This window comes from Pan paniscus, chromosome 19 (assembly GCF_029289425.2).
Source record: "Pan paniscus chromosome 19, NHGRI_mPanPan1-v2.0_pri, whole genome shotgun sequence".
NCBI lineage: Eukaryota > Metazoa > Chordata > Mammalia > Primates > Hominidae > Pan > Pan paniscus.
The window spans coordinates 88341743-88365229 of NC_073268.2; the positions used below are offsets into that span (position 1 = coordinate 88341743).

Consider the following 23487-nt stretch of genomic DNA (forward strand, 5'->3'; position numbering starts at 1 on the left):
CTGACTTTTAATCAATAGTTACTGGCGTCCTACTCTCTGCCAGGTGCTGAAACACAAACGTGACTAGGTCTGAGTCCTACCCTCGTGGCATTTATATCAAGAGAAGGAGACTGAGGCTGTAAACTTAAGTCTTCCCTATGGAAGCCCCAGGAAGGCAGGGGCTTGGTTGTATGGAGGCTGTATGAACCCAGCACCTAGCATAGAGCCTGCTATACAGTAAACACATGATATGTTGAATGACCAAACAGAAGCAGTGCCTGGAAGGATGTTTCTAACTCTAGAGGACGTTAGCGAAGAGGTGATACTCGAACGGGGCTTTGGAAGATTAATGATCGCTTGCCAGGTGAAAGGAGGGGGAACATTCTAAGTAGAGGGAACAACATTTGTAAAGGTATGACGTATAAGTGCAGGACAGGATAGGTTAGATAAGAGAATGAATAACCCCTGTATTAGTCCGTTCTCACACTGCTATAAATAACTGCCCGAGACAGGGTAATTTATAAAGAAATTGACTCACAGTTCCACATGGCTGGGGCGACCTCAGGAAACTTACAATCATGGTGGAAGGGAAAGCAGTCATGTCTTACATGGCAGCAGGTAAGAGAGCATGTGTAGAAAGTGAAAGGGGAAGAGCCTCTTATAAAACCATCAGATCTTGTGAGAACTCACTCACTATCCTGAGAACAGCATGGGGGAAACCGCCCCCATGATCCAATCACCTCCCACCAGGTCTCTCCCTCAACACCTGGGGATTACAATTCGAGATGAGATTTGGGTGGGGACACAAAGCCTAACCATATCAACCTCCAAATCTCCACGGCTTAAGATAACAAAGGTCTGTTTCTTGTTTTTGCTACATGTCCGTTGCAAGTCAGCTAGCGACTCTGCTCCATGCTGTGGCCACTCTCTGACCCAGGCTGATGGAGCAGCCACAACTGGAATATTATTGCTGGTCACCAGCGAAGATGAAAAGGAGGGCTCAGCCCTTAAGTGACACACCCTGCTGCTTATAACTCATTGGCCATAACTGGTTACATGACCCCACCCAACCCCAACAAGGGCCAGGAAGTACAGTCCTAACTAATTCACCATAATCAGAAAGCTAGAAATATTCAGCAGCAGCATTAATGACTATCACACAAAGACATGTAAAATTGGTCTTGTGTCTTTGGGGAATATACACTGTGAGCTGCAGCAGTCCAGGAAGGCTTCATGGAGGAGATGGGCTCAAAACAGGCTCTGAAGAATAGACAAGAGCCAGGAAGGCAGAAAGAAGAGGGAAAGGCATTGCAGACAGCAGAAACAAGCCAAAGCCAAACACTGGGAATGAAGCTGGTACCAGGCAGCTGGCAGGGATGAGGAGGTGGACTAGAGCAACAGGATTTGGTTATTTTACCAACTGGATGCTGATCCTTTCACGGTGTCAAGAAAAATTGATCCGGCACACCAGAATGCTAGGTGGCGCTCCTGCAATGCATGCTTTCTCTTTTGGGCCATGTTTTAAACTTTGTATTTGGGAAAATTTCAAATTTATAAAAAGTTACAGAAATAGTAAAAGAAATGCCTGTATACCCTTCACCTAGGGTTTTCTATTATTAACATTTTATTTTATTGAGACAGGGTCTTGCTCTGTCACCCACGCTGGAGTGCAGTGGTACAATCACAAATCCCTGAAACCTCTGCTCCCCCCAGCTCAAGCAATCCTCCCACCTCAGCCTCCCAAGTGGCTAGAACTACAGGCATGTGCCACCATGCCCAGCTTTGTGTGTGTGTGTGTGTGTGTGTGTGTGTGTGTAGAGACAGGGTTTTGCCATGTTGTCCAGGCTGATCTCGAACTCCTGGACTCAAGCAATCCACCCACCTCAGCTTCCCAGAGTTCTGGGATTCACAATATTCTCCTATATAACCACAGTGCAGTCACCACCTTCCCAAATTTGCATTGATAAACTACTTTAATCTCCATCTATGTTCCAGTTTTGTCAATTAATGCAATACTTTCCTTTCTTCCATGGTTTCCCTCCAGCTTAGAATCCAATCTAGAGACTGGCGTTGCATAAAGCTGCCTTGATTCTTTGGCCACCTCCAATCTGAAACATTGCACAGCTTTCTCACCCTTTTATAACAATCACGTTTTTAAAGAATACAGTCCCAGCTTACACCTCTTTTCCTTTAATAGACTGTTCCGCCTAGGGCTTTTGTCTGATGTTTCCTGGTGAACAAATAGACTTTGTACATTCCGGGCAGCTGTGCTACTAGGTGATGCTATGTCCTCATGGTGTCCCTTCTGGAGGCACGAGATGTCATCTGCCCTCTTGGGTGATTGTATTTTTGATCCCCTGCTTATGATATTGCCCAGTTTTCCCACAAATAATAGTTGCTTTTGTGGGTTTTTCTCTTCCCTTGCAAATTAATAAGCAGTCAGAAAGGACACACTTTAAGATGATACAAATATCCTGTTCCTAGGCCGGGTGCGGTGGCTCACGCCTGTAATCCCAGCACTTTGGGAAGCTGAGGCAGGCAGATCACTTGAAGTCAGCCTGTCCAATGTGGTGAAACCCCATGTCTACTAAAAATACAAAAATTAGCTGAGCATGGTGGTGTAACCCCAGCTACTCAGGAGGATGAGGCACAAGAATCGCTTGAACCTTGGAGGCAGAGGTTGCAGTGAGCCGAGATCACGCTACTGCACTCCAGCCTGGGTGATAGAGTGAGACTCTGTGTCAAAAAAAAAAAAAAAAAAAAGAAAGAAAGAAAAGAAAAGAAAAGAAAAAATAAAAGAAACAAAGAAACTCAAAGAATCAACTCTATGGAAAGTGCTGGTTCCCTTTCAGAACAGATTCTTGGAGCCAAAAGAAAAGGATGTAGAGGCACAAGGCCTCTGCCTTGTGAAGATATGATTTCCTTCCACCAGTGCAGCTCTGCATGCCACATTCTTAGCAGTTGTTCACAGCCTGGACACAAGGGTCCCTGTGACCATCTTCATTTTTGGTGCCAGCACTGTCCAATTCTTTGTTGGGTTACTCCATCCCCCTATGCTGATCTTCTAATAAATAATACTTGGGCGAGGTTTCTCCACTCGCATTGTACACATGGCGACACTGAGTTTCCCCCAATTCAGAAGCCTTGCCTTAAGGTCTCTCCAGGGACAGGAAATTATCAGCTTCCACATGGGTCAGGCAGTGCTAGTTAGAGGGGACACCAGAGTCACTGGCCCCTCATAACAGGACTGTAGACAACAGTGGTTTCCACCTAAGCAAAATGGGGAGGCCAGAGGGCTGCAGAGAGTGCAGGGCGGTTTCTGATGCAGGCACCACATAACCCTTATTCTTGGATGCTTTCCATCCAGCATCCTTGCATTTTTGTTTTGCTTAAGAGATGGGGCTTTGGAATCAGGCATCTGGGACAATTTCCTTTAACCTCCACGAGCCTGTTTCCTCAGTAAATGGGGGTGATGATACCGACATCTCAGGGCTGTGTTATGGTTAAATTAGACAATGTATTTTTCTTTTTTTTCTAAGCTCACCTGTCCTTATAATTCTTTAATGCAAATGAGTGCTAATCACTAGAGCTAAAGTTACAACATACAATTAATAAACATGGGCCACAAGGATATAATAATGTGTTTCCATAGCTTTTGAACTGTTTTTCAGGTAGAGTTTGATCCTGTATCATAACCTGAGGATTCATTGAACTTAGACAATGTATTTTCCACTTGTGCTTAGCCCAGTGACCAGAAGAAGCCTCGATATTTTGAAAGCACAGCTGTATTTCTAGAAAAGGCCTTCAAAGAGGTAATTAAGGTAAAATGAGGTGATATGGGTGAGCCCATTTCCAATACGACTGATGTCCTTATAAAAGGAGGAGATTAGATCAATGTTTGAGATGATGGCTATGCTGATCACTCAGATCTGATCACTATACAGTCTGTGGATCAAAACATCGCTATGTACCCCATGAATATGCGCAGTTACTATTTGTTGATTTTTTAAAATTAAATTAAATTGACTTTTAAAAAAAGAAAAAAAGAGACCAGCTGGAACGTAAAAAACAACAACAACAACAACAAACAAACAAACAAACAAAAAAAACAGAAAACAAAGAGAAAAAAGAAAAAGAAGAAGAAGAGATTAGGACACATACATGTGCAAGCACAGAGAAAAAGACCAGCTGAGAACGCAGCAAGAGGGAGAAGGCAGCCAGTTTTTAAGCCACAGAGAGGCCTCGGGAGGAAAGAAAAAACCTGCAGACACCCCGACCTTCGGTGTCCAGCATCCAGAACTGGCCCACGGTGAAGCGTTGCTGGAACTCACTCCTCAGGGGATGGGATTGGGATGGGTCATCTAGCCCACGCCTCCAACCTCTTTGACCAAGTTCCTGAGCCTTTGGCTTGAAAGAGGGGGGTGGAAAACAGAAAAGACACCACTATTCATTTTGCCCAGCTCGAGCGTTCACTTAAAACAGCCCAGATCAGCCAGGTGTGGTGGCTTACACCTATAATCCCAGCACTTTGGGAGGCCACGGCGGGTGGATCACAAGGTCGGGAGTTCGAGACCCGCCTGGCCATCATGGTGAAACCCCGTTTCAACTAAAAATACCAAAAAAAAAAAAAAAAAAAAAAAAAATTAGCTGGGCATGGTGGCGGGCACCTGTAATTCCAGCTACTTCAGGAGGCTGAGGCAGGAGAATCGCTTGAACCCGGGAGGCGGAGGTTCCAGTGAGCCGAGATTGCACCATTGCCTGGGCGACAAGAGTGAAACTCTGTAAAACAAACAAACAAACAAACAAAAAAAACAAAAAACACCGCAGTCCAGATCCACTAGCACCACACACATCCCTCCCCAGAGCCCATGCCATAGCCCTTGACATCAGAGCTGGGGATCAGAGCAGCACTGAATAAAATCCCTCACTGTTGGTCCATGGCTTCTGACAAGCTAGTTCTCTATTGCCCATTCACCCACTGGGGGGGCAAGGCTGCTGGGCCAGATGTGGAGAAGATGCTGAAACCCTGAGTCAACAGTCAGCTCACCTGAGACAATGGCTGCTTAGGCAAAGGAAGACCCGACCTTGGCTCCTATGGGGCTGCCAGCCAGCATCAGTTCAGGCTGCATAGAAGCCCCTTACCTGACTGACCAGGCAGGCCAGGAAGAATCCCCTTTCCCTTGCATTCTCACAAGGCGCCCCCGCCACCAACCCCATGTCTTCATGTCACTTGACCCTGGCTGCTGCCATCCTAGCAGTCAGGAGGCTCTGGAAGACGGAGGAGTGGAAGGAGGCATGGGAAGGTGGAGGGCTGGAGGGACAGCAGGACCTGGAGAGGACCCTTCTAACAGTTCAACTTGGCCCTGTTCCACGGGGCAGGCTGCCTGCACTTGGGGCTCCATCTGTGGCCTGTTCCCATGCAACCTTGGCCTTCTCCCCGCAGGCAAATCAGGGCATGTCCAGAAACAATTACAATCAGCCGCACTACCCTGAGAGCTGCCCCAGAGCCCAGCCAGGGCAGAAAACACACTGTTCTTCCATTTTATGAATGAGCAAAGCCGTATGCTTTCTATAAATGTCTGCGTAAATCATCGGTGTGCATTCCCCTCTTGGCACAAGAAAAACCCAATCCAGACTGCACAGGCAGCTTCTTCTCCAGGAGGGAGGCCCAGGTGCCGTTCTCTCCATTTCTTCTGGGCTCTAGGGAGCTGCCTCCTGGGCTGGTCTCTGGTTCTGCAGAGAAAGCTCTTGCTCAGACAATGATTCGGCCCCAAAGGGGCAACAGCTCACCTTTCCAGGGGCCTCCTGGGCTGAGCTCCAGGTGAGGCCCAGCCAGACATGCTGGGGTTCAGGGGATATTTTGTAAGCCATCCTCCTGGGAGCTCCAACTCTCCCAGGTCCACAGCCCTACCCTGCCCATCACAGCCTGCACGGCCATTGGAAAGGTCTCTGTGCCACTGGCATTTTATGTAAAAGCTCCATGTCCACTTAACTAATAAGTAATCATTAATATTACCCCTGGCCCATGTAACCAACTGTTAAACTGACACTAATGAAGTGAGTCGTGGGCACCATGACCAACATTAAAGCCAAGTCTGAACTGTTCACTTAAATGACTCAGGCTGATTTATACATCGTGCCTTGCATTTAACCAGAATGGTGGGTATTTTATATCAAAATGCACAGACATTCCCTCCATCCTGGTTTTATTCTTTCTGACTACCTCCCAGCCCCAACTGGATCAGACCAGACCAAACCAGATGGTCCCGGCCTTAATTATCTGGATCATAGTGTTACCTTCTTGGTGAAAATGCATTCCCCAAAACTGGGAAATGGATGGAAAATCTGGCGTTCAAAATAATGTATTAATGAGCAAATTTGACTTTGACTTTGGAGTTGGCTGAAATGAGCATGCTATGAAATTTGGCTAATTCCAATGGGTTGAGTCCTCATTTTATGAATGAGCAATGCTGGGGAGGAAGGGGAGCAAGCTGGGGAGGAAGACAACTCCGTGTTGGGAGGACCCATCTCTGCAGGTGCGGCTTACCGGCCTCACTCCAAGGCTGGTTTCTAGGAGGCAGGAGAAAGTCACAACCCAGGAGATTCGAGTTAGGGAAACTCTGCTGAGGACACCCACTCCTGCCTCTGCCCTTACCTTCTTCCCAAGCATGCTGGGGTTGGGGGTGTCCCTTTTAATTTAGAGGTTAGTGACACATCCATCTCATAGGACATTATACTTGTGCCAGCTAGCCTGCCTTCCTCGTGGACCCACCCCCAGCTTCAGGGACACCAGAGGCAGCCACTTGCCTCCATCATCTACCCAGGAATCACGCACAGGATTGGGAGTGGGCAGCACCTAGGAGGAGCGAAGCTGCAAGGAGCCCTGAGCGGGGCCAGGTGGGCCAGGCCAGGAGACCGGGTGGCCGTAAGAACCCCAGGGCTCCTCTGGGACAGCATGGCATGGGTGTTTGGGGTTGGGCAGATGTTGGGGCATTTCCCTTCTAAAGACCTTGGAAACTGGTGCTTCCACAGCCAACATTGAGAGTTTGGGGTGGAAGAATTCCGGGTCTGCGGATAGCACCTGCTCCCTGTAACCCCTTGCAGAAAGCCAGAGGGGCCAATAGAGAGGGGCAGGTAAGGAGCCACCTGGACAATGGCTGCATCGAGGCCGCCTGGGATAAAAGTTAGATCTCACCCTGCAATCCTGGTAGACACACCAGGACACCCATCTCGCCATGTGGCACCGTGGACTGGCTTGGAGCAGGTTAACTTCACTGCTTGATTTTTTATGTTTTTTCAGTTCACTGTTTGGCTTTGATTCCTAGATCCCTTATAGCTGTGTGACCTTGGCCAGGTTACCTAACCTCTCTGAGCTTCACTTTCCACATCCATGCAATGGTCATGAGAACAACCACACCATTCACGAGAAAGGAGACAGGAGGTTCTAGTCTCCCCGCTTTCCCACTCATCAGCCTCACTTCCTCCTATTTACTCTCAGGAGAGTTGGTGGCAGGTCTGAGAGCTGTCGGTTGCAAGCCCAGCGATCTCAGCAGAGCCAGCTCTCAGCAAGTCCATTTCCACCTGAACTGCCAAGGTGTGCAGTCCGAGGCCAGGCCTGCGGGCTGTCACGTTTAGCATTTGGTTCTCTTTCCCTCTACTCCTTGCCTCGCCTGCCCCTAAGGACGCTCTCAGCCACCCTGCTGCCTCTGTCAGGCCCTAACTCGTTCGGCCGGCTTGCCTTGGTACCGGGGCTTATCCAAACATCTTCATCGCTTTTCATAAATTCAATCCCTCCTTATCAGCCGCACCATCAGGAGGAAGGGCAGGAGGGGCTTGTGACTGAAGTGTGGGGAAGAGAAGCTTTAATTAGCCTCCTTGCTTCGCGGGGTCACCCGCAGTTCAACCGCCCTGCCTCCGCATGCTCCCAATCACGTAGTGGGAAGCCAGCCCTGCCGCGATCTCGCCACGCTGCACACAACCTGCATGGCTGGCCTCTGCTCCCTGTGTCCAGGGCTGGGTTCCTGCCCCTGGCTGTGTGCTGGGCAGGAGTCCTGCAAATTGGAAAGGAAAATCAGCCAGCACCATCCCTTAGAACATCAGTTTTGTGACAGCCGCTTTGCCCCCATCTCCCAACTCACAGTACAATACTGCTGCAGCAAAACCCCAACCTTGGTTCCATGAGCAAACTCACTTTGCAGAGAGTGCCAAGCCCCTGTCAGAATGCGAAGTGCTTTTGCCAGTCCTCAAAAATGGCCTCCGTGACAACGAGGTAAAAAGAGCACTGGGCTTCAAGTCGAGCTTACCAACATTCTGAATTCTGCTGCCTTTTAGCTGTGCAGCGTTGGAAAAGTTTCCTCATCCTCAAAAATAACAGAGCATGGATGAGAGTACCTATCCTTCCTACCTCCCAATGCTGTGAGCCCTAAGCGGGAACATATGCAAATATACTTCCCAGTGTGCCAAATTCTAAATAAAAGACACATATTCCTAGCCGTCCAGCCCACTAGGCGTGTGGCAACATCTTGCCCAAAATATCAGGCTCAGAGACTGATTCTTTCCACACTTGTTTATTCACTTAACTCGGCCACTGCCCTGAAGCCCAATTTCTTCCATGAAGACCTTAACCTGAATCCCCAGCACCTTGCTGCTAGGATTTAAAAGCTGGGGCTAATTTTTCCTGGTATAAGGACATTGTCCCCAACTCCACTCCCATCTATCACTGGTTGCTTACTCTTCCTGAGCATTCAACCACTTGGTGGGGGTTGTACGGGAAGCCAAACACAGCCCTTCCCAGATCCCTGCCTTGTACTTTACATCAGCTTCAAATTCCCTAGATAATCAAATAGCCAAATTCATTTGACAACAACATTTCTTTGCAAGCATGCTTCTCAGTGCCAAGCCTCATACCAGCACCTAGGAGAAGTCCTTGGCTGTTTCTGGGCTGCCCAGAGGGGCAATAAACAGTGAGACCCTAGGGTTTACTCTCCGACTAGGACTGTCTTGGGCAAATGACTATGGATTTCTTAGATCTTTGGGGAGAAGGCAGAGGCAATTTCACAGATAGAATCTGAAGAGTGGATGCTCAAAGGTGCTGAATGAATGAATTCTTTAGTCCTCATGTTCTCTGGGAGAAACGGAAACTCTCATCCTTCGATTTGGTTCATAAACGGATCCATCGGAGAGGAGCCCCTCACCCAGTGCTCAGCCTAGTGCTGACCCATTAACATGCAATGAGTGTTAGACCAGAGGAGACAGATCGAAGAGAAAGAGACACAGGCTTAGATTCCCCAAGAGGTCCCAGCCCACGCACTCATGATTATGATTATAGCTGGCATGTATGCGTTATCCAGGCCTTCCGAGCACATTCTCATGCATTTTCTCTTTTGATCTGAGGCAGATAACGCAGATGGGAGCATGCGCCTGGAAGGCCACCCTGCCGCACAGCACACTGACTGAGCAAGAACAAAGACCGTAAATGAAGAAGGATGTTTGCACTCTGCTCCTCGCTTGCCTGAAAACAGGAAACTTTGGAGACCTGTTCTGGCAAGGTTTCCACCTCTTCCTCACCCCAACGGTGAATAGCCTAAGAGGTCTTATTTTTATTACTTTTTTTAAGAGGACAAATCTTTTCCAAAGCACTTTTCTTTTTCTTTTTGTTTTGCTGCTGTGATAGGGAACTGTGTGTGTTCTGATGGTTCAATGGGGAAATGAGGATCGATCATGAGTGATTTTCCCGAAATGCAACCTGTGCAGGTCTTGCCTTCCTCAAGCACCTGTGAGGAGAAGTCGTCACTAGCGGGGAATTCCAGCAGGTGACCCAATCGAGACAGCTGGGCAGGCTCCTGGAGCTGATGGCTTGGGAAGGAGGGAGTCAGAAGTGGCAGGCCCATGGAGGTATGCCTGTCCGCGGATGACTGGGATCACAAAACAATGACACTGACTTGTCGTGGGGATGGTATGAACAGACACCAGGAAGGATTGGAGAAGATCTCTGTTGCTGACAGAGGACAGGGACCAGTCAGCTAGGAAACCCAGAGGCCAGATATGTCTGAGCATAGGAGCAGGAGCAGTGAGGTATCTCTGGAAGCAGCAGGCAGGACCTGGGCTGGAATGGCTTTGTGAGATTCTATTCTGCAGCCTCAGCAGCCTCTGAGTCTTACAGCCCCAATTCTTAAAGTTGAAACATGGGCAAGGTACTAAATCTCTGTATCAGTCAGGGTCCTCCAGAGAATCAGAACTAATAGTAGATGATAGATGATAGATAGATGATAGATAGATAGATAGATAGATAGATAGATAGATACATACATACATACATACATACATAGATACATAGATAGATACATAGATAGAGAGATAGATGATAGATAGACAGATAATCTATTTTAATGAATTAGCTCAAGCAATTGTAGGCACTGGGAGGTCTGAAATCTGTAGGGCAGGCCAATAGGGTGGCAATTGTGGATGTTGCAATCTTGAGGTCCAAATCTATAGGCAAGCTGGCAGGCGGGAAACCCAGCCAGGAGTTGATGGTATACTCTTGAGGAGAATTTCTTCTTCCCTAGAAAACCTCAGATTTTGCTTTTAGGGCCTTCAACTCATTGGATGAAGCCCACCCTTATTCCCAAGGATAATCTCCTTTACTCAAGGTCAACTGATTGTTGATGTTAATGACATCCACAAAATGTCTTCACAGCAATGGGATTGCCTCACAGTAATGGGATTGCCTCACAGTAATGGGATTGCCTCACAGTAATGGGATTGCTGGGTCAAATGGTAATTATCCTTATGATTTTCTTAATACCATTGTCTTTTCTCTACCTTACTTTATTGTAGTAATACAGTATATAGTACATATAACATACAAAATATGTGTTAAAATAATGTCTATGTCACTGGTAAGTCTTCCAGTCAATACAAGTCTATTAGTTAGGTTTCAGGGGAGTCAAAAGTTATACACAGGTTTTCAACTACCTGGTGGCTCAACACCCCTAACTCCTACATTGTTCAAGAGTCAACTATATGCAGAAGTTGAACCAGAGGCTATCCACTTGTAGCAAATGGTTAAATCACTTATCACATATCCATGCTATGGAATATCATACTGCAGTTACAAAAGAATAAGGTATACATATACACTGATGGGGAAACGGCAGAACTATGCATATACTACGTCTTAGTCTGTTCAGCCCACTACAACAAAATATCATAGCCTGAGTGGCTTATATATGACAGAAATTTACTTCTCTCAGTTCTGGAAGTTGGAGATTCAAGGTCGGAGCACCAGCATGGTTGGGTTCTGGTGAGGGTCCTTTTCTGGGTTGCAGACTGCTGACCCCTTGTGATGTGCTCACATGGCAAAAGGGGGAAATAGCTTCCTGAGGCTTCTTTTATAAGGGCACTAATCCCATATACAAGGGTGTCATCCTCATGACCTAATCACCTCCCAAAGGCCCTACCCCCAATACATCACCTTGGGGTTAGAATTTCAACATATGAATTATGGGAGGACACATCCAGACTATAGCATACTATAAGCCAAATCTATAAGCTCTATCTTCATTTGTGTGTTTGTGTGCACTGTGTGTATGTGTGTCCAGAAAGAAGACCAGAATAAAGTATACAAGGCTGTTCTAGTGGTTACCCAGAGGAGGAAAGTGAGATGGGTGGTGGGGCAAGAGAGATGGAATTAGTCAACCTATATATACCGATCCCATTGTTTCTAACCAGAATGTAGTCACATGTCATCTATATGATTTTAGATAACAGTAACAACAACAGTAACAATAGCAATAAACAAAGAAAGTGAGTAAACTTAGGCTAGTTCCTGTCATTATTTCAGAATTGTCCCATCTTCTCTAGTCCCCAAATTCTCCTGGGTGGTGCCTGTCAAAAGTTTAGCTTACTATTAAGGAGTGTGTAAGCAAGATTGTTAGCAAATGCCATCATAATGCTAAAATTTTTCCATTGAACCTTCAGTTATGGTATCATTTAGGGTCTTGGCAGGAAATAAATGACACACTCAAGTTAGGTGATTCTGAGGTGAGTTAGTAAAGGGGTTATCGTACAAGGTGTGTCATGCAGGACAGTGCCACCCATAGGGCTCCAGTACTGCCCTCGAGGGAGCAGCTGCAAGTGACCACACAGGGGGATAGAATGGGGAGGGGACGGTTGGGCGCAGTGGCTCACGCCTGTAATCCCAGCACTTTGGGAGGCCAAGGCGGGAGATCACCTGAAGTCAGGAGTTTGAGACCAGCCTGGCCAACATGGTGAAACCCCATCTCTACTAAAAATAAAAAATTAGCCAGACGTGGTGGCAGGCACCTATAGTCCCAGCTACTCGGGAGGCTGAGACAGAAGAATTGCTTGAACCCAGGAGGTGGAAGTGGCAGTGAGCCGAGACTGCCCCATTGCACTCCAGCCTGGGGGACAGAGTGAGACTGTTTCAAAAAAAAAAAGAAGAAGAATGGGGAGGGGACAGTGTGATGGTTAATACTGAGTGTCAACTTGATCAGACTGAAGAATGCAAAGTACTGTTCCTGGGTGTGTCTGTGAGGGTGTTACCAAAGGAGATTAACATTTGAGTCAGTGGACTAGGAAAGGCAGACCCACACTCAATCTGGGTGGGCACCATGTAATTAGCTGCCAGTGCGGCCAGAATAAAAGCAGGCAGAGGAGCGTGGAAGGACTAGACTAGCTTAGTCTTCTAGCCTTCATCTTTCTCCCGTGCTGGATGCTTCCTGCCCTCAAACATCGAACTCCAAGTTCTTCAGCTTTTGGACTCTTGGACCTTCGACCACAGACTGAAGGCTGCATGCACTGTCGGCTTCCCTACCTTTGAGGTTTTGGGACTCAGACTGGCTTCCTTGCTCCTCAGCTTACAGACGGCCTATTGTGGGACCTTACCTTGTGATCCTCCGAGTCAATACTCCTTAATAAATTCCCGTTCATATCTACATCTCTCCTATTAGTTCTGTCCCTCTAGAGAACCTTAATACAATGAACACCGCAGCCTCACTCTCCTCACTCTCTCCCATCCCCCACCAAATTTCGCCATTTTCCAAAACCAACCAGAAGCCCTAGGGGGCAGGGAGAGTGTTGATGCAGTTCATACAGGTTAGCCTCCTGGAGCACAGAGCAGGGTGGGGCAGAGTGGAGAGGGGCAAGCAGGGAAATCCACACTCACAGCAGCCATTCTAATGAGAAAAACCATGCACAATCACAGCTAGATTTTTGGCTGAAACATTACGCTCCCATTTGGCTATGCGTATGTATTTTGTCTGCGCTCCACTTCCATCTCAAACTGGTTTTGTGCTCTTGGGCACCCTCCCACTCCAGTCCTGGGCCCCTAATTTTTTGATCCATAAGATGAGGGTACTGGGTGAATCCAATTATTTCCAAGATTCTTTCCAGCTCTAATGGCCATAACTCTTGAGTCTAGCCCTCTACCTGAGCCTTGAGCCTTTCTATGGTTGGAAACTGCTGGTGCCAGGTCATGAGTCTGCAGGGGTCTTTGTGCAGATCCTGCCTCTTCTACTTGGCACAAAGAAGGCAAAACAGGTCTGCAAAAGTGGGCCAGTTCTTAACACTGTCTCTGCCTGGGCTCCCCACTGGAAGAACCCAAGGAAAATAAGTAAAATCTACCCTGTTGAACTGACAGGCGGTATTGCTGATTCATCATCACCAGACAAGAGGCAGGTAAGTGGGGAAATGTAGTAACAGAGCTTTTTTTGTTTTCTTTTTTTTTAAACCTATTTCAGTGCCCTGTTTTCTCCTCTATGCCCTGCTCAGCTACAACTCTGTGAATGAGGATAAAGATAGTTCAATTTCCAGAAGTGTTGCCAACAGCCCCCATTCCTCAACCAAATACTCACATCTGAGAAATGTAATGTGCAATTCACATGCTATTTGCATGCCCTTATCCTAAACAGGAGAATGACCCATTGTCGTTGGACTCTGCCTTTCCAAGTCGTAAGCTCTGAGGTCTCCTTTCTCTCAAATCTGGCCATGCCCTTGAAATCCCAGCATGTCTCTGTCTTCAGAGCATAGGGGCTTTTTGTTGTGACCTTGAACCAACAGTGCACAAAATCTGAGAATTTTGAAGAATACAGAACACAGCTTTATGCCAAGAAGAAGCTATAGTTGTGCTCATAAATTCTTCCTCCAAGGCTTAAAGGTCATTCCCTACCATTTTTCTTGCAGACTTTTGGTTTCAATATAAGGTGGGCCTGCTCAAAGGCAAGAATTTTCCTGGGCATTTTTTTCTAAAGCATTGCAGCTGTACTTAGGTGAGGAGCCATAACAATGAGATGTGGAATAGAGCCAATCAGCTGAAGAAATTGATACTGAATAAGGAAATATTTCTTACCAGTGAGAGACTCTCAACAATGAAATCAGTGCCCTAGCAATGCACAGCATTGCAAGAGATTGAGTCACACCATGTTAGGGTCCGTGCCAATATGAAACACCCAATTACCCATCCTTTCAGGTATGAGAGTTAAGAAAGACATGCTAGGAGGGTCTCAGTGATTCTTCCTCTGCGTTTGGTTGATTTTAGTTTTCAGGGAGTGATTTGGTTGACCTGTGAATTCTCAGCTTTAAATAAATACTGGGGACCATAGAGATGAGAGCTGTTCTTCATCTGTGGACCTCCTAAGAGAAAGGAATAGAATTAACATTAATTAAGAATGAATAGACAGGCCAAGCAGGATTCTAAGGGTTCTATAAACATTATTGCATTGAATCATTGCAAATATCATGCCCATTTAAAGATGTGGAAATGGAGGCAAAGGAAATGAAGTGTGTTTTTCAGGACCACTAACCTGTAGGGCTAATACTTAAACCTGGGTCACTCTGACTTTGGTGGCCTTGGAGGCCCGTCCACATCAACACACCACCTAGGTGAGGATTCAGATAAACTGACTTCAGTCTGGGTTTAATGACTCTTGAAGTCCCAAAATGGCAGTCGTTAGGTTTGTTTCTATTCTGTAGGCTGTGCCGTTCCTCCCAGAGCTGGGTCTGCTTCCCTGCCCTCCTGACTGCCTGCAAGGAGGTCCAGCCACATTGCAGAGGAAGGACTTGCTTATGGAAAGAAACGGAGAGACCCAGCCTCCCTCACCTCCCATTGGTGCCTGATGATTAATACATTTTTTGCTGCCCTTGGAAATGGAAGACAGTGCCAACTGCTTAGTTCTCCTGGCTGGGCCAGCGCAACCTGTATGACAAGGGGGAAGAGTCTTTAAGTGAGGCAGGAGAGGAGCTGAGCTCTGGGCAGAAAAGCTCCCCAAAGCAAGTGTTCTGGGAGGATGTTTTTTGTATTTTAACCAACGTTCACCTCTGTCTCCCCCAACACAATATTTCCTTGCACAACTTGGTCTTTCCTCGTCTAGTTAGTGAGGCCCTATTGAATTTGCTGCGTTAGAGTGTGGATAATACCCCCAAATCAAAGCAATAGCATAATACACCCTGGTTCTTGAGTTTCAAAGAAGGTTTTTGAAAGGTATTGCAAATACAACAGATTTGGAAGAACATGTGCTGAGGTCTAGTGAAGCGGCCCTTAGATAAAAGCTGAGAGATTCCGTGTTGGGGGAGCAAAGGGAGCCAGGCTCAAAGCAGAGAGTGAGATGATATGCCAAGTACTGAGTCAGGGGTACTACTGAGTACTGAGATGATATGCCAGGTACTGAGTCAGGGGTACTGCTGAGTACTGAGATGATATGCCAGGTACTGAGTCAGGGGTACTACCAGGGTGCTCTGAATAAGTAGACAGAGGCATGTCCTCTGGTTGGGATCAAAAGACTACTCGGCAGTGCCCAGGGTGAATGAACGGCTGAGGAACCCATAGCAGCCTGTTGGAGGTCTCAGATGAGCCCGGTGCAGACATGTGATGTAGAGAGCACATTGTCCCACTCCGTAATTGCCAGAGCATTGTTAGCCTTCCCTGTTCCCTGAACTTAGAGGCAACACCCATGAAAAGGGTAGGAAGGATCTGAAATGCCCCAGTGCAATTGAGTTATCAGATAATATGAGTTCTATTTCTTGCATTTCTGAGTTTGTAAACTGAGGTTCACGCTGGCTGTCTGAGTCAGGCACCTCCCCGAGACAGATCTCTGCCACCCGCTCCCTCTCCACACAGTGCATAGAGTTTGCTCCCTCCCCTCCTCACTGCAAGGCTGCTGGGCACCTGCCCCGTGGGTATCTCTGCCACCCAGAAGACTCCTCCACCCCCCTGCCCACTGCACCCATGCGGGCTTCTGCACAGCCAGACCTGTTCTCTTGGAGTCTTGGACTTTGACCTGCCCCATCAAAGGACAGCAGCCAAGGTGACAAGCCCATCCCAGTTCAGATCCTCTGGCAGAGGTAGATACTGAGGCAAGAGACAGGCTAAAGGGAAAGCATAATATCCTCCAACCCCCCATCTCTGGGAACACTGTATCTGAGGTTTGTTTGGCCACCCAAGATGCTGGGCTCTGCCAGACCAGATAACCATTCCGGTTAGACAGGCACCCATGGCCCCCTGGTATGTGCCTTTGACCCACCAGATAGTTCTGTTTGCCTTTTCTTCTGAGATCCCCCGAGCTTCTGTTCCCCCCTTCTCACCTGGCTGGAGAGATGTCACCCAGCTAACATCTTCTAACCCTACAAGAGGCAAGTTACAGGATGCCCCAACATCATGATTTTTTTTTTTTTAGCTTTCAAAACCTTGGAAGTACTGCAGGGTGAACCATGGTTTGAGATACCTTGCAGCAGTGGTTCTCTGCCATTTCCCCCTGCAGCACATGTTTGTCTTTCTAAAATATTTCTTTTCCTTTTCTTTTTTTTTTTTTTTTTTTTGATGGAATCTCACTCTGTCACCAGGCTGAAGTGCAGTGGTGCAATCTTGGCTCACTGCAACCTCCGCCTCCCAGGTTCAAGCGATTCTCCTGCCTCAGCCTCCCAAGTAGCTGGGACTACAGGCACACGCTACCATGCCCAGCTAATTGTTGTATTTTTAGTAGAGACGGGGTTTCACCATGTTGGCCAGGATAGTCTCGATCTCTTGACCTTGTGATCCGACCGCCTCGGCCTCCCAAACTGCTGGGATTACAGGTGTGAGCCACCGCACCCAGCCTACAATATTTCTATTTCTGAGTTTGTAAACTCAGAAATCTGAGTTTAGGGCAACCAGGGCAACCAAATTACTCTCTGAAAACTAAAATCAGCTCAGGTTTGATCTCCTACTATGCACCAGGCTCTGCTGTAGGGAATGGGATCAGGCATAAGCAAGATCTACAGGGTTCCTGCTCTCAGGGAGTGTCCATTCCACCCCGGAAGGGTAGACATGGAGATGCATGGCTCAGATCCTTCAAAAAGGACTTGCTGCCTGACTGAGAGGAGCTTGACTGGCTGACAGCCACTGCACTGGTGTCTTCGAGGTCCTCGTCAGTTTTCAGGCTGAGGTCATGCTGTTCTTGAGGCAGCCCTAGCTAATGACTATGCAAGGTGGTGGCACAAGGGCCAACCCATTTCTACCCACATGGGACTTCTCCAATGGGCAGTCTCTGCTCCAAAGCTCCTGGAGACTGCCCAGGTTGCCTTCACGTTCTGATGGTTCCCCCTGCCCAATCCAGCTCCCTCCCCTTTTCCCTCATAGGTTGCCTATTCCCCCAATAAACCCATAACTCCATCTCTGCATTGGCTTCCTGGAAACCCAACTGGTATGTGGGGGACATACACACCAGCACGAGTGTCGGTAGTGACACATGCTATGGAAAAAGAACAGAGCCCCTGGACAGAGGCTGACTCACTACTAGAAGAGGGCCGGGTTCGCTAGATGTCAGGTGCACCTGCCTCTGAGAAGGGCATGTGTGAGCTGAGACATGAGGAGGAGGAGCCAGCCATATTCAGAGGAGCCGGGAAAGGGCTCCAGGCAGTGTAGGAAGGAAGACTTGTATTGGAGGTCCATGAAGAAGCAACTGAATAGAGCACAGTGCTGAGAGATGAGAGAGGAAAAGGAGATGAGGCCAACAGGGCCAACAGAGTCTTGGATGTCCAGTTCTCCTCCAAGTGAACTTCGAGAAAGCAACGTGATCTGTGTGCAGCATGATCCCACAGACAAACCCAAATGTGATGAGGCAATAAAACATGGCAATAACTTGTCATCGCCAGACTACTCACAGCTGATTAGCAAAAGCAGCTAACCTCATCCTGGCTGTGACCTCCATGAGACAGGCTAGGAGCAATGGGCAACTCTGGCCACTCGGAAAATCGTCTTGGACTGCGAGGGAGTGAAAGGGATGTTGCTATGTTAGTACCTGCTCTGATTTGTTTTTAAAAAGTGAATCACTCCCAAACCTCAGGGTGTTATTCATAACCCGTCACTTGTTCTCCTGCGTGATGGTGACACATTTGCATGTCATGACAACCTGGATGAGCACTGCTTCCCTGGAGTAGGGGAGTAGGGGGTGTGGGAATGGGGGTAGGTGGTTGAGATGCCAGAGAGCCTTGCCCTAAATCAGTGGTTCTCAACTGGAGGCGATTTGGTTCCCAGGGGTATTTGGCAATGTCTGAGGACATTTTTAGTTTTTACACTTGTGAGGCTGGGAATGCTACTGGCATCTAGTGGGTAGAGGTCAAGGGCACGGCTAAACATCCTACAGTGCACAGAACAACCCCTGCCCACAAAGAGTGATTCAGCTCCAAACGTCAACAGTGCTGCAATGAGCTTGAGAAACCCTGCCCTAAATCAAGAGCCAAATTGTTCATCTCTGAACCAAGGGATGCTCTCAGACAGGGGTCTTTGGATGAGGGCACGCAGCAGAGTTTGATAAATACAACCAGTGGGGGCTTTCTCAGTGCGGTTCTGCAAATTGCAAACACAACATCTAAGTGTTTGCTCTTCCTTTCTTACTGTAGTTTAAATACCAAGAAACATTTCCCTAAAAGAATTTTAACCTCTAAGACTGCAGATGCTCCCACACTGGCATCTTCTAAGACCAGCTGATTGGGCCAACAGGGGTCCAGACCCAACCAGAGACAGGGGGATGGACAAGATGACCGCCCATACCCCCTGCACTTACCCCAAGGAGGTTCTCTCCAGCCAGGCATTTTAATTAATTTTAGTCCCTTTCAAGACCACAGTTATTATTATAAAAACACCGATAATACTAAACACATGTGGAAAGCACAGCGCCGGCTGCAGCCCTGGAGACCTGGGGACGTGCTAAGTCATATGTCATCTGGGGTGGTGAGAAATCAGCAGGCCCCCTCCCCCTGCCCTCTGAGACCCCAACACCCTTCTCAGTAGGACTGCTCTCCTTCTGTCACCAGCCAAGCCCCCTCCCTAGCTCAGCTTCCCCACCCCCACCAAAACTCAAGTACCCTTCCCTCCCCACAGAAACAGCCAAGGTGGGTGGGGTGGCAGGCCTCTGGAAATCCTGGTTTAATGATTTTATTAGGAAAGAGGCGGGAAGAAAAGAAAAGGCACATTCTCTCATTTTGGAAGAATGCTTCATTATCTGCCTTTGCAGAGTGTGAAACACCTCACTGGGCTGTAACCAGCCCTGAATTATTGAGTGAGATGCTCAGGTGTCAGGCTTTCCTCTCCCCCATCCCCCTGGCCCACCCCACTGGTTGCTGGAGGGTGTCTCAATTTCACTTTCAGGTGAAGGCTGGGAAAATCCAAGAGCTACAGAGCTGCATGGGCATTGTCCTCCCAGAACCATGACCTCTTTCGGGAGCTATTGCCCTGAAAACAGTCCCCTCGGCATGTGTCTAGTTCCATCTTCACTTGTGTAAGACCATTTCTCCTACATTCTTGGCCTCACATCTGATTCCCAGGTGCCTTTTGCCTCGTGAAACACCTCACTCCTATTTTAGAGGTTAGAAAGTTCCTTCTTAGCCAAAACGGAGCTAAAGACGCTGACATTTGGGTAGTTCTCTGTGACTGATTGAGGAGTATGAAAAATCTTCCACTTCCACAGCCCTGCTTGTTTTCATCCCTTGAAGATGACAGAGTAGATATTGTTATTCCCATTTTACAGACGGAAAAGGCAAAATGCAGAGGGGTTAAGTGGCCCTTCCAATGGCACACAGCAATTACAAAGCAGAGACGGAGGGAACACGGGGATCCTCAACAACAGTCTCCCTGTAACTGTGGACTGATCTGCCCCATGCCAGATAATCCCCAGCCTCTTTTAAGAGTGCCCTTTACGGACATTCTCTCCAAACCCCGGGGTTCCCGTGGCCCCTGGAACAGAGAGGAAGGTCTGGTTGCTGTGTTCCAGATCACAGCCTCCATCTTCAGTTTCCATAACACCGGCTTCAGTGTTGGTCCCTCCCCAGGGTCAGATACCACCTCTCTCGCTGGGTCCTCCCCTGGCTCCACCTCTGCATATGAACATCTAGCCTCTTCCTGCCACCACTCTTCCCTGCAAGAATCCCTGCAGTCACATACGCCCCCCACCCTAAACTAGGCATGGAAGGTCAGGCCAAACTAGGAATTCATCATCTACGGAAAAAAGAAAAAAAAATCTTATTTCTGCCCCAGTTGTGGGGAGCTTGGACAGTGCGGCAGCTCACCTTCCAAACAAAGACCTAAGTGACAAGTTTCTTGAGGACAGCCCCTTAAGAAGAGAAAAACAAAAAACCAAAAAAAAAAAAAAGAGAACACATATTGACACTGTTGTATGTTGTATGATAAACTCATTTAATCATCACGAAGACTCCACGAAGCAGGTGCTGGTATTATAACCTTTTCATGTATAGGGAAACTGAGGCACAGAGCAGCCAAGTAACTTGCTCAAGGTCATATAACTAGCAAGCGAGGGAGGTCTGATTAGACCATTGAAAACAAAACCAAAAACTATCACTGGAGGGGGTGTTTAGGGAGGGGTTATAACTGCCCAGTAGTAGCCATTTTCCCAAGAATCTTTCCAGGAGGATAAAATCACCATTCTGTTCTCTTTAGTGCCCAGTAGTTGTGAGACCAAGGCAGTATCTCAGTGGATTAGCTGGGCACGGTGGCTCACGACTGTAATCCCAGCACTTTGGGAGGCCGAGATGGGCGGATCACAAGTCAGGAGATGGAGACCATCCTGGCTAACACCGTGAAACCTCGTCTCTACCAAAAATACAAAAAAATTAGCCGGGCGTGGTGGCGAGTGCCTGTAGTCCCAGCTACTCGGGAGGCTGAGAGAGGAGAATGGCGTGAACCCGGGAGGTGGAGCTTGCAGTGAGCCGAGGTCACACCACTGCACTCCAGCCTGGGCAACAGAGCAAGACTCTGTCTCAAAAAAAAAAAAAAATCTGCCACATATATAATTAGTTTATATAATTAGTACTTAACTATCCATCTTCCTTGGGTTTTCTTTTCCACCGCTGTATGAGAGTCATTCCTGCCAGCTGCCATGACAAAATCCCAGTGGTTTCACAAAATAAAGGTTTATTTTTTCATTCTTGTCTCAGTCTAAGTGGATATTTGGGAGGGAGCCTTCCAAGTGGGATTCCAAATGATTCAAGGTGCCCCGTTCCATCCATCTTGTCCTGTCAGACTCTCAGGAAAAGGGCAGCATGAAGCATCACTGGAAACAGAGTGGACCGGCTCTGCCCATATTCCATCAGCCAGAAGCTAGTCCAATGGTCCGAGCTAACCCCAGGAGAGGCTGGGGAATGCCGACTTCCAGCATGCCGAGGAAGAGAATATGCAATGCTGAGCATCCAGCTGGTCTCCACCAGACCAGTTAATCCACTTCAATGTCTCCAACTGCTCCTCCATGACATGCCCCCAGGGGTCATGCTTGTTCTCCCCAAACGTGATGCTCAGGAGGACTAAACCTACCCTCTAGACATGGCCTGCTCATGCCAGAAGACCCAGCAACATCACCTCCCTGGATCTGGACACCACATGTCTATGAAGACAGCCTACATATACTTTAGCATTTTTAGCAACAGTCACACTGTTGGATCGTATTATGCTTGTGGTCAACTAAAACTTCCAGATTTCTTTCTTGTGAACTGCTGCCAACGGAGGGCTCTCTAATCTAGTTCTTGTGCTTCTGAATTTGAAACCACATGAAACTGAACAACAGTTGTTGAAAGTCTTCCCTCTTGCTGGGTTTGGCTGGGCATTTGGGTCTGCAGAGATTATCAAGGATCCTGATGTTACATCCATCATATCAGCTTCGCTCCTAGCCCAGTGGCATCTTTGGCCTTTCCAGATCTTTGGGCAAGTCACCAATACAGATTTAGACCAGGATGAAGCCTGATAGCACAACTACGATTTGAAATGAGCCTTTGATTGATACCTTGGGTATGGTTGTTTAGCCATCTGGGAATCTGTCGAACAAGACCATTTACCAGCTCACATTTACTCTGTTAACCAGACGATAAAGTCAAGTAAAACCTCATTCATTTAGTGCTTACTCTTTGAAAGCATCTAATTTCCCCCAATATATCATTCTTGTTGAACTCAATACGCTATAAACCCTAACTAATCCATGGTCATAGCAACGTATCTGAAGTCATACAGTTTATTATTAACAGAACCCAAGCTGGAATGTAGATGTCCTGAATCTCAATGCTTTCCCATCATCAAGAATCTAATGTGTGCACAGTGTACCAAGAGACCATGGCCTTGAAGCAGAAACTGGCCCCACTAAAGTGGCGCCATGTGGCTGTTAGCACTTCCTCTGAAATGCCCACATATTTTCCAGCTTGCAATTTGCCATTCACCAGTCCACTTCTTTGCCCCTCCAATTAGAAAGACAAGAAATATGACTGCAAAATATTGTGTTGGGAAAACTACCTGGAGTCATTCAGGCATGACTCACGTCACATGCGTGTTCATGTTCATCTTGTACTTGGGGAAAGGCCTCCTGGGGACCCTCATGACAACCATCAAACCCCACCTCCACATGCTCCGGAGGTCAAACTCAGTGAGGAGGGCTGGTGTGAATTGGTAAAACTCTTAGCTACAGAAAGCTATGGAAGAGAGGGATGTCTGTATGATTTCCAAGTATGCAGTACCTCGGCTGAGAGAGCGTGGCCAAGAAGAGGTTCTGTGGGATCTGATAAGAATCCACCCTAATTAACACGCTAATTGTTTCCAAGTAGATGTTTCTAAGGGCTTGAAGAGCTTGTTTGCTTGAGTAGACCAAAAACTCCCCCTCTCCATTAAATATTGTTTACATCGTTAGTTCCCTGGACAAACTGTTTTATCACAAAAAAAATAAAGGTGAACCTAAGACAGGGTGAAATTATTCTGAATTCTTAATGAATGAAATCCTTGATAATTACAATCTTTTTTTAAAAAAAAAAAATCTGAGCTTGCAGGATCTTACTTGGGTATAAGAGAAAATCATCCAAATTCAGGTCATTTCTTTTTTCACACTCTAGAATCATATGTCTTTTGTTAATTTGCTTTTTAATGTGAATGTATTTACCCAGATAACTTTATACGTAGGAGTGAGGCACTGGGCTGTGTACCATTCATTCATTATCTCAGATGATCTTCACAACAATTATATGAAC

The 23487-nt window shown here is 47.3% G+C and overlaps 1 long non-coding RNA gene across 1 annotated transcript in view; it reads right to left on the reverse strand.

The window, feature by feature from the left end:
• The window catches only part of LOC117976599 (uncharacterized), a 29967-nt gene extending 21597 nt beyond the window's left edge, over window positions 1-8370 (reverse strand). The window contains exon 1 of the long non-coding RNA XR_004667337.3: window positions 8171-8370. This is a non-coding gene — a long non-coding RNA (uncharacterized LOC117976599). The remainder of the gene's footprint in view (window positions 1-8170) is intronic.
• Between the last annotated feature and the right edge of the window lie 15117 nt (window positions 8371-23487).